Source organism: Chenopodium quinoa, unplaced genomic scaffold, assembly GCF_001683475.1.
Source record: "Chenopodium quinoa cultivar QQ74 unplaced genomic scaffold, ASM168347v1, whole genome shotgun sequence".
Classification (NCBI taxonomy): Eukaryota; Viridiplantae; Streptophyta; class Magnoliopsida; order Caryophyllales; family Amaranthaceae; genus Chenopodium; species Chenopodium quinoa.
The window spans coordinates 1161707-1173430 of record NW_018745533.1 but is presented as its reverse complement, the minus strand read 5'-3'; the positions used below and the strand labels follow the sequence as shown (position 1 = coordinate 1173430).

The window sequence follows — 11724 nt, the reverse complement described above, 5'->3', positions numbered from 1 at the left end:
CAAGAACAACACTATTTTTATTTATTTATTTTTTGAATGAAAATGGAACAATAATATAGTTGTTGAGGATAGACCATCTCCATGATCAAACTCAACTTTGAGTATTGAAATACAAAATGAGTTTTTTTTTTTTTTTTTTTTTTTTTTTTTTTTTTTTTTTTTTTTTTCCTCCAAAGATAATACCCAACCCACTTCTCAATTTAGCAACTCATGTAAAGTCTAATTCTTCAATTGCGAGACTCCCTAAAGTATACTAATATCATATCACATTCATATAATTTATGGCCCATCAGATTCATATTTTTCAAAATAAAAAAAAAAGTATAATATTGATAAAGGACCCATATTCTTTGTCAATTGAGACTCTAAGTTGAATATCTAAACTTAGCAACTTTCTTTTGGAGTTTCTAAGTTTAAATACCAACTTACGTATTATTATTGGTATTTTTTTGCAAAAAATACACTCTCTCCTAAATAACCCCTTCAAATCTGACCACTGGAGATGGTCTTATGCTTAGGAAAACCTCCCTTCATTTTTTTTTTTTAAAAAAAAATAAAAAAAAAATTGCATATCACTTTCCCTTTAATTTGCATCACTTTTATATATGGTGATTTATACTATATTTTATTATTTTTCTCTCTTACTTAAATTCCACACAAATTAATTTATCACTTCTTTCTCTCATGGTCCCCTCTACTCTATTTTACATACTTTTACTTTTATGGTTTTCATATTACTCTTACCATAATAAATATTCATCCACTCAAATTATTATATTATACCAAATTAATTCTTTTAAAACTCCGTGCATTTACAAGTGATGCAAATAACAAAAACGAAGGGAGTATTACTTAATAACTTTGTGGAAGTATTTTATTTGTAGATTTTATTAAACCTTTTTGTAATAAAAAGAATTGAAGAAGGAGGAAAAATTGCTAGCAAAGTAGCAATTGTCATTTAGCAGACCACATCAACCACTCTAATTTGGTTGGAGCTACTTCATTTATATTTATAAGAGGTTTGAGAAAACAAAAATTATATAAGAGGAAGCCATTTTTTTTATGAAGAAGAGGTAGCCATTTTTTTTATGAAGAAGAGGTAGCCATTTTTTGGCTAATAGCTAACTCTTAGCAGCTTCACTATTCTTATACAAGTAACAAAGATAAATGTGATTAGGTATTAGTTCCCTAAGTTTAGCTTGGTAAAGGTAAATTGGCATTGGGCTATGTTGTCGATCCCAATTGATTGGTGAGATGAATGTGCTCCAATCATGTACACTATTATTATTAAAACTAAAAAAAAAAAAAAAAAATTACACTCTACAATATACTTTTTTTGTTCCAAAGAATAATTAAATTGCTTAAGCATTTTTTGATTCGTATATTTATAAACTATTATGCTTGACTATTGAGTTACATATCAAAAGAAACTTTTATATTTCAAATAAAATTAATTTTAAAAACTGAGCATGGCTTAGGAAGTATAAAGTGCAATTCTAATTGTTAGTTATTTACCATAGTATAATTATATATCGAAATATTGTGCAATAAAAATAATTCATAATCTAATTATATATATAAAGGGGAGTTTTTTCCCGAGTTTTTAGAGAGCCACGTAGGATCTAATTTTTTCAGCGCGCCATGTAGGATTATAAATCTTAGTAGTAGCCAATTAAATAAGAGATTATTAATTTCTTGTAGAATTAAATAATTTAAATGCCATGTAAGAAAAATTGTCGAATGAGATTTTTAAGTTTAAATTAATTAAATATTATATATTATCTTTTAATATTAGGAATTTTATCTAAATATATAACAAATTTTAGGCTCATAAATACAAAAAAAAAACATTATTTAAAAAAAAAAAAACTAACCGTGCATCGCACGGGATTCATCTAGTTATAATATAATAAGATCTCCTAAAACTATTATTGTTAACTTGCTAGCTAGTTTATTATTTTTTTTTAATACAGGATAGTTTAATTATTTAACTACAAAGTATTTAGATAAAACACCTACGTATCGATACGGAATCCTATATATTTTGTAGAATTTGATATATATATATATACTCCGGTGTACCGTATACCCGAAGTCATTTGCTTATTTAATCAACAAATGTGCAAATAATATTTTTACACATTTGTTGATTAAAAGGGCAAATAATAATCCCGAGGATACGATACACATAGGTATACATAATAGACTCTCTACATTTTGTTTCATAGCCGGCCACCCTTTCTAACTCTCTATAACCCAAAATAAGTCATCATGCAATTTGGTAGTCTGGTCAACCTTGACTTGATCTTATATACAAGTAATTATTAAGAAATAAAATGCGAAATGCAGGCAAGATTTCCGGAGCCCTAGAAGCTTCAATAATGTGGTACTTGAAGATAATATCTAAATTCCTAATAACACCATGAAAAAATTAATTGAATTGGAAATAATATTATATTATTAAACTCATACATACCATTTGGAGAAAGTTGAATTGAAGAAGTATTCAAGTCAATAAAACAACAATGCTGACAAAAATTAACTAAAAAAAATAAAAACAGATTTTCAGCCGCATCGAGTCACTTCTTAATTAAATGCAAAACTGGTAGTATTTCTTTGACTTTCATATCAAATAAAGAATATCACACCCTTAACGAATTGAACAAAACAAGGCAAAGTGCCATACTAACCAAATGTGTTTTCTATATAAAGGGTTCCAATTGCCTCTCAGAATATACAACAAACCAATCTACAACATTATTATATCTAGACTTCAATACTTACATTGGTATTAAGTTTACGATCAAACACCACCTTACAAGTTACAACACCTTCTAGCTATTCAAACCTTACGCGATGAACAATCTTTCATTTTTCTTCGTCTTTTGTCTCCTAGCCACTCTGTCTCATGCCATAGAGCTCGACTTTTGTGTTGGGGATCCTAGTCTTCCTAGAGGACCTCAAGGGTATGCTTGTAAAGATCCTGCTAAAGTCACAACTGATGATTTTGTTTACACAGGTTTCCGTGGTGAAAAAAACTCCTAACAATGTTTTTGGGAACAATGTGACATTAGCATTTTCAGATGTCTTCCCAGCGTTTAACGGTTTAGGCATATCTATGGCTAGGTTAGACTTCGCCGTAGGAGGAGTAATTCCAGTACACTCCCATCGTACATCAGAAGTTCTTATTTTGGTGAAAGGTTCAATTATTGCTGGATTTATTGATACTACCAACACTGCATACTATAAAAGATTAGAGGTTGGTGATGTCATGGTATTTCCACAAGCCATGCTTCACTTCCAAATCAACGTTGGCAAAACTCCGGCTACCGCGTTTGTTAGTTTGAACGGAGCAAACCCTGCACTACAGCTCACTCCTACTGCCTTATTTGCTGGGAACTTACCTGCTGACATTGCCCAGAAAATTACACTTTTGAGTAAAAATGAAGTTATGCGGATGAAGCGAATATTCGGCACAGCTTAACAAAATTCCTTTCCTGAATTATTCTTTTTTTCGACATAATAAATTATGATAATTTGTAATAAAAAAAAATGTATAATTGTTTTATTTCATTTGTATTCTTTCATCTTTTTGTATTCTCCATACTTGTATTTTTGTTATTTATTTTAAGTTGAATAATGATACATACTTTTCGTCAATAAATTCCCCCTTTCTCTCAATGTTCATCATTTCCTTGGATAATAACACTAATGCTCTCTAATTACACACTACGTATTTGGCATAATGTTATTCAATCACTAATTTCCAATACCACATTTTCATATTATTAAGTCATTATGTATCATAACATGGCGTACTATAAGAGGGAGCAGCCTGAGAGACGGCTCACGGCCCCTTTTTTGGTCGGCCCTGCGTTGATAATAGAAGTTGAAGATGACCAAACTCCATTGATGAAGCTAAACGTTGAGCTTGTTCGAAGGGAAAGAACATAGAAAGAGAAAGAGAAGGAAAAGACTAGGGGAACTTTAATGCAAAGCCCATAATTCCACCAAATTAGTGAATTCTTATCTATAATATTATTAAAATATTAAATCACTAATCACACACTAATGGTTGTTGATATTTTGGATGCTAATAATCTAGATTCAATATCAATTAAGCAATTATACAAATTACTCCATAAATTTTATTTTATTTTATTTTTTGACAAAAAGGTACTATTATAAAGTAAAGTGAAAAAAACTAATACCCATTAATCTTAAATTTATTATTATTTTTTAATTCTTTTATAAATATTGTTGAACATTAACCTTTTAATTTTTTTTTTATCAAACTCACAAATTTATAGTAATTGGGGCGTCGTCTGAGCCAATAACTAGTTATGCATGCTCCAATAAATTCTTTTTTTGAAAATTTAAAAGTTGTGGAAAATTTTTATTATTCATCATTTGCAATAATATTACCTGTAGCTATATATTTATACAAATAAATTTATAAAAACTATATACTAAAGGCGAATCTAAAATGACACGTGCCACCTCATGATTAAATATTTCCCGTTTTTTTTTCTTTCTTTTTTGACTTTTCTTTTGATCAAACCTCAATAACTATAATATTTCCTTTTCATATGAAGGTACTATATTATCAGAATAGTATTTTTATCCAATAACTATATATGTATAATCATTCTTTTTTTTCCCTCCATTTTTATTTATTGTAAGCGGATGAAAAGAATGTTTGACACATCAGCTTAATAGTCCATACGTCATACACTTAGGGTTTGTTTGGTTGAATATTAGTGAAAGAAAAGAAGAGAAAGGAATGAAATGGAAGGGAAAAGAAGCGAAACGAAGGTGTTTTTATTTTCCAATATTTTGTTAATGAAAGGAAATGAATAGAGCTAAAAATTCAGGAGGAAAATTTTAGTCAACGCCGGGATTTGGTCAACGGACTCTCCACACAATCCAAATGAGATATAAGGATCTTTTGTGCCACTTTCTTTTTATCAAATGACCTTTCTCACAAGGTTGACCACTTAAAAGGACCTTCCTCAAAAAATTTCCTATTTTTTATTACTCTAACAAGATCCCCAGTGTAATATGTTTACTGTAATCCTATAACATAAAAGCCTCATATTTATCCTCAAGGTCAACTAGGGCTCCCTCTTTCTTCTCCTTTTGTTGACCTTATGTTTTGATGATGACTCAAGGAACCTAAACAAGCTCATATTGGTTTAACTTTCGTTTTTAGCTATGATTGATGCCAGGTTTATGCTACGAAATTCTGGAGTAAGAATGGAGAATGGGACAAGGTCTAGGTCTGCTATGGAAGGATATAGAAGACAATCAGAAGTCATGTTCCTTTAGTGAGGAACTGAAGTTCCAGAGTTGAAGCTTCAAAGGCAAGTTCCTTAAGTGAGGAACTGAAGCTCCAGAGTCAAAGCTTCTCAAAGTTTCAAGGAGTCTATTTTTATTTTATATTTAATTTTAAGCTTCTTGTATTTATGCTAAGTACAATGATAATTGATAGGATTTAAGTGGATTTAATTTTATGTGATAAAGATTTTATTTTCCATATTTTTACTTATTTATTTTCGAAAATATTCTTTAGTTAAAATATCTTTTTGATGAAAATATTTTCTGTTTTATTCATGCCTATCTTTTTGGTAAATCAGTTTTGGAAAGTCTTTATTTCAACGTGCGTTTACTTTGTCAAAAGTATTTTGAGAAAATTAAGGAAGCAATAAAACCACTTCCTTCAGTTACGGTTTTACTTGCTGCCCAAGATCCCACTCCTTACACTTCCTAATTCTAAGGGAGTTGTGATTAAGGCAACGACAATTTTAACTTCCTAATTCTTCTATAATTAGACTCGGTTTTCTGTTGAGAAAAACACACTTGAGCATTAGAATCTTTTAGCTTTTAAAAAGAGTCATAATCCACTTAAGTCCTTGAGTGTCTTACTACTTAGCATTTAGAGTTTAATCTTGAATTGTTTTGGGATAGAGTTTGGGGAAACTCTAAAAGTGTTTATTGTTTTGAGTGAAGCAAGGAGAAAGAGAGAGTTAGAGCGTTCAACCGGTTGAGGGATCAGTTGAAGGGGAACTTGAGTTCGTTGAGTAACTTAAGTTAGAGTCTTAATTTGTAATAGGTTGTTTGCCCTATTATTATTAAGAGTTGAGTTTAAAATCCCTTGTGGTCGTGGTTTTTCTTCTTGATTAGGGCCAAGAAGTTTCCACGTAAAATCTCTCTTTGCACTTTCAGTTTTTGTTTGAGTCTCTTTATTAATTCCGCAAAATTACCCTGTTTCCTCTACAATACAATTCACCCCCCTTTTGTATTGTTCATTCGAGTCAACAACTGGTATCAGAGCTAGTTACTCGAAGAAATCAGAAAACTCTGACGAGTTAAGTTCCTGGAAGCAAGATGAACAATCACGAGAAACTGGAAGAAGGTTACTCTACGCAGCGTCCTCCTATGTTCAATGGGAAGTTCTACACCTATTGGAAGAACAGGATGAAGATTTTTATCAAAGCTGACAACTACCAAGTTTGGAGAGTTATTGAAGTTGGTGATTTCAAAATCACCAAAACTACTAGTGAAAATGAGGTAGTACCTAAACCCATGTCAGAATTTGATAAGGAAGATTATTAAAAACTAATAAACCTAAAAACGAGCCTAGTTATCCCCTAAAAGTGATGTAAAAGTCACTTTTCAGTATCATCTAACCAATGGATCGGATGATATAATTGAAACAGTGAATGGTATCATCCATACAATTAATTATATATCATCCAAACAATAAATGATCACACCTAACCAACTAATCATATCATCGATATTAAAACAATGTGTTGTATCATCAAGCCCTATATATATATAGACATACTATCATCCATGATTATTAATAATATCTAATAAACAATTAATCATATTATCAAAACAATTAATATATCATTCAATAAACGAAATAATCAAAATTTTCAAAACCTTTTTACTTCAACTTTTTTCCGCTAAAGTGAGTGAAAGTAGAAATTTTTTAAATTGTTCAACAATCTAACAATAATTTTAAATTTTTGGAAAAAATAACAGCAATAAGTTGAAATTTGGGAACTCTTTCAATATTAAGTTTAACTTTAATCAATTCAAAAATAACACAACTTTATGGTCACTCTTCCAATAAAGTCATAACCTGTTGCATGGGTTATATATAATCGGTTGATGTGTCACGTGTTAAAACGTTATTGTTGATACTTGTTTTAAATATTTTTTTTAAAAAAAGTTTAACTAAATCCCTGTTAACAGCTTATAAACTCAATTAACTAATCTAACCACTTTATAATAAAAAAAATAATACGGAGTAATAAAAACTCTTAAAAATAATTAAGAAAAATAAAATAACATTCCTAAAAAAGAAATAAAAATAAAGAGAAAACACAGCCAACTCCAATTGTCGGACAAACCCCACCAACCCCCCTTTCCCTGTGAACCTCTCCTAGTCTTAACCCTACCGGCAACAAACCCCACCTCCTCCCTTACTCATGAGTCATGAAACCCCTTACCTGATGCGGCCTCTCCCACGAAACCCCACCTAATCCACCAACCCAGCCCCTACCCTATTCGCCAACCCAGACCCAAACATTAACAACAACCTCTCCTAGTCCCACCTCAGACCCTCGCAAACGCCCACCCTCTTGCGAACCCTATCAACCCTGCTCGCGAACCCCAACCAGCCCTACCTTGCCCCTCGCCGGTGAACCACCACCCTGCCCCTACCTTAGCCGATCGAACCTACAACCTCCCTAGCTGGTGCTTACCGCTACCCATCCCTCCACCCAACTAGTAACTCAATTTTTTAAAAATAATTTTTGTATTCAAAGTTATTATTAAATAATTTTTTCAACTTTTTTTTTTTTTGTTTTCTGTTTTTTATATTTAAATTTTTTTAAGTCAATTAGAATTTATTAGATGGATGGACAAGATTGGTGCATAAAGTAAAAGGTTGAGATTGAAATTAATTAGAATAGCAACAATTTTTTGAGAGTCATTGAATTGTCTTTTACATCTTAAAGATTGCTTAAATAAATATAGAAATTGCTTCAAAAAAAAAAATATAGAAATTATAATATAAAATGGAGGGAGTTATTTATTTATTTTTTTTTGATAGAGCACCGTATGACTGACATATTTTTTCCTCTTTTTTTTTATTACAATAATTGATTACTACCGAATAATTGTCGAGGGAGCCTTGTTTCTGTTTTTGATGAACAAACTTCGTTTATAAAAGGGTGAAACTTATAATATCACAAGCTAAGGGTCTGTTCTCTTACGTTGAAATTCAGCTTAGTTCAGTTCAGTTCAGTTCAGCTACTAATTTCCTTCTCTTATAAAATATTCAGTTCAGTTCAGTTTAGCTACTAATTTCCTTCTCTTATAAAATATTCAATCCAGTTCAGTTCAGTTAAGTTCAGTTCAGCTCAGTTCAGTTCAGTCAATGAGAATAGGCCCTAAATCACTTGAAATAGCAATTATATTTATAAACTATGGAAAAAAAGATGCATTAATTAACAAATTTTTCTATTGAGAAACATATTTAGTTTATGAATCCATAATCAACCCGATCCGAGCAATTAAATGTTATAGACTAGACAAACTATTTTTGACTGGATATTAATCATATTATTTCTAATATACTCCCTTTGTTTTACTTTGTTAGTCCCATATAGAATTAATCACAAAAAAAAATTAAGAGAATGAATAATATTTGGAATAGATAAAATGGAATATAAAAATCTAACCTTTTCGAGGTCTGACAAAAAAAATCCAACCTTTAATTAATCTCACAAAAATCCAACCTTTGCACCCCACCTTCTCCTACAGATCCATTTGACCTTTAACCTATTAAACAGGTAAAAAAGTTTTTTTTTTTTAATTCTCTTTAATTTCCCTTCTCACTCCTCTTTCTCTCTCCTCTCTCCAACAACCCACCAAGACACCACCACCAATTCGCCACCCTAACACCAACCACCCTAAACGGCCGAACACCCCAGAACGCAACCCTAACACTAACCACCCTAAACGGCTAAACCCCGACCACCCCAGAACCCCAGCCACCCACGAAACTCGACCCACAAAACCGGGGGTTGTTGGATTTGGGTGGAAGCTAAGGGGGCTAATTTGGGTCGGGTTTAGGGTGGGGAGGGGTGGAAATGGGTCGGGGAGGGTCAGGGCGGTGGTGGGGAGGTTCGGGGAGGGGTTGGGCTGGTTAGGGGGGTCGAATAGGGTGTTTGGTGTGGTGGTTAGGGTTTAGATCGTAGGGGGTTTTGGTGGTTGGGAGGTTGCGACAAGGGGTGGGGGGTGGGGGAGATCGTCGGAATCCGACGACCCCAATGGTGGGGCTGGTTGGGGGTGGGGGGAAGTTTCCGGGGAGTGGGGGAGGTGGCTGGGGTGGTGCGAGGGATGGGGGAGGTGGCTGGTGTTGGTTGGGGGGAAGTTTCGGTGGGGTGAGGGAGGTGGGTGGGTGGCTGGTGTTGGGTTTTTTTTTTTTTATCTGTTTTTTTTTCTTTAATTTTTTTTTTGTTTTTTAATAATTAAAAAAATAATTGACCAATTAATGACTGACATATAACACACAACTTACAAAAATCGGTCATCAACAGGTAATGGATCTGTGAAAGAAGGTGGGATGCAAAGGTTGGATTTTTGTGAGATTAATTAAAGGTTGGATTTTTTTTGTCAGACCTTGCAAAGGTTGGATTTTTAGATTCCATTTTTCCTTTGGAATATTACATTTTAGTACAAAAATTGGTTAATTAAATCTATCTTATTAAATGTTGTGATTTTTTTATTTGGAAAGCATCAATTACAATGCTTGTTTAATGGGATTGATGACCAATCATAATATTTAATTACTGTCATGTCATCAATCCACTAATGGGATTAGAAATTATAAGACGAAATTAGGAAAATAAAATAAAATTTAAAAAGGAATAGATTCAATAAGGGTAGATTATTTTGAAACGCCCAAAATAGTATATGGGACTAACATTATGAAACGGAGGGAGTATAAAGTATAAGTCAATTTCTAAGGAGTTTTTCGTCCATATACAACACAACAAATGTGTTATCCTTGATATCAATACGTTTATATTGAACTTTATAAGTTTATATGACAAGTTGACGACTACGTGAATACTACACAAAAATAGTCTAGTCTCATGCATTTAGTCAAGGTTGTGAGGAGATATTAAATTTCCATAATACAAAAAATAAACTATCTTTGTTTTGAAGATCGAGGAAAGCCAAGCTTTAAGCAATAACTGTACTACAAATATATAATTTAAGCACATACGAACAATACAAGAAATAACATAGTGCCAAAGAAAATTTTTGGCCATTAAAATTGTCAACGAAAATTGAAAGAGTATATATATATGTTATTAAACCACAGTTTGCAACTTAATATTTTAAGTAATTAAATAAATTTTATTCAAAATTCAACGAAATACATTCAATATCCTCTCTAGAATACATAAATACTCGTATACATAAATTCAATATTGTATAATGTTAAAAATTCAATCATCGAGTCAATAAAATCACACCCAAAAATTATTGAATATTTGAATCGGTAATACCGACGGCGGATCTAAAAAATTTCTCATTTGTCAATTTGTAAACAAGTCTTAATCATTTAGAAAGAGAATTATATTATCTTCTTGCTAGCTGTGCAAAATTCTATATAAAGGGTGTCAATTGCCGCAAAGATAATACAATTATTCTACAATACAAACCCTACTTCAATTATCCATTGCACCTTCTCTCCTACGTGCCTATTTCTATCTTACACCATGAACAATCTTTCAATTTTCACCATCTTTTGTCTCTTAGCCTCCATGTCACAGGCCATAGAGCTCGACTTATGTGTCGGAGATCCTAGTCTTCCTAGAGGGTCTCAAGGATATGCCTGCAAAGACCCTGCTAAAGTCACTACTGATGATTTTGTTTACACAGGTTTTCGTGGTAAAAAAACTCCCAATAATGTTTTTGGGAACAATGTGACATTAGCATTTTCAGATGTATTCCCAGCCTTTAATGGTTTGGGCATGTCTGTAAGAGTGTGTAATTCTCCTTGAGAGGAGATGATCCATTAACCAAAATATATAGGTGATTACAACCTAGGGTTACAATAATTACACAAAATAAATATGAGAACCTTTACACATTCTCTAGGAAGAGAACCCTTACATATTCTCTAACACTCCCCCGCAGTCGTAGCGGGAGGTGGACGAACGCTTAGACTGTGTCTAAACTCAAAAAACAATTGTCGTGGAAGGCCCTTAGTGAAAATATCCGCATATTGGTAAGATGAGGGAACGTGGTGGACACGAACATGACCCAAAGCAACCTTTTCCCGAACAAAATGTATATCCATCTCTATATGTTTTGTTCGTTGGTGTTGAACCGGATTGCTAGAGAGGTAGACCGCGGATACATTATCACAATAAACCAAGGTAGCCTTGCGAATAGGACAATGTAGATCAAGAAGAAGATTTCGGAGCCAACATGATTCGGCAACCACATTTGCAACTCCCCTATACTCAGCTTCGGCACTTGAACGGGACAATGTGGCTTGTCGTTTGGCCGACCAAGAAATGAGGTTATCATCCAAGTACACGCAATACCCCGAGGTGGAGCATCGCGTATCAGGACAGCCGCCCCAATCGGCGTCCGTGTACGCAACCAGTTGCGTTGGAGCGGAGC

At 32.8% G+C, this 11724-nt stretch overlaps 1 pseudogene; it reads left to right on the top strand.

Annotated features, from left to right (window-relative positions):
* The first annotated feature begins 2697 nt into the window (after positions 1–2697).
* On the top strand, positions 2698–3692 carry LOC110715958 (annotated as a pseudogene).
* The last annotated feature ends 8032 nt before the right edge of the window (positions 3693–11724 follow it).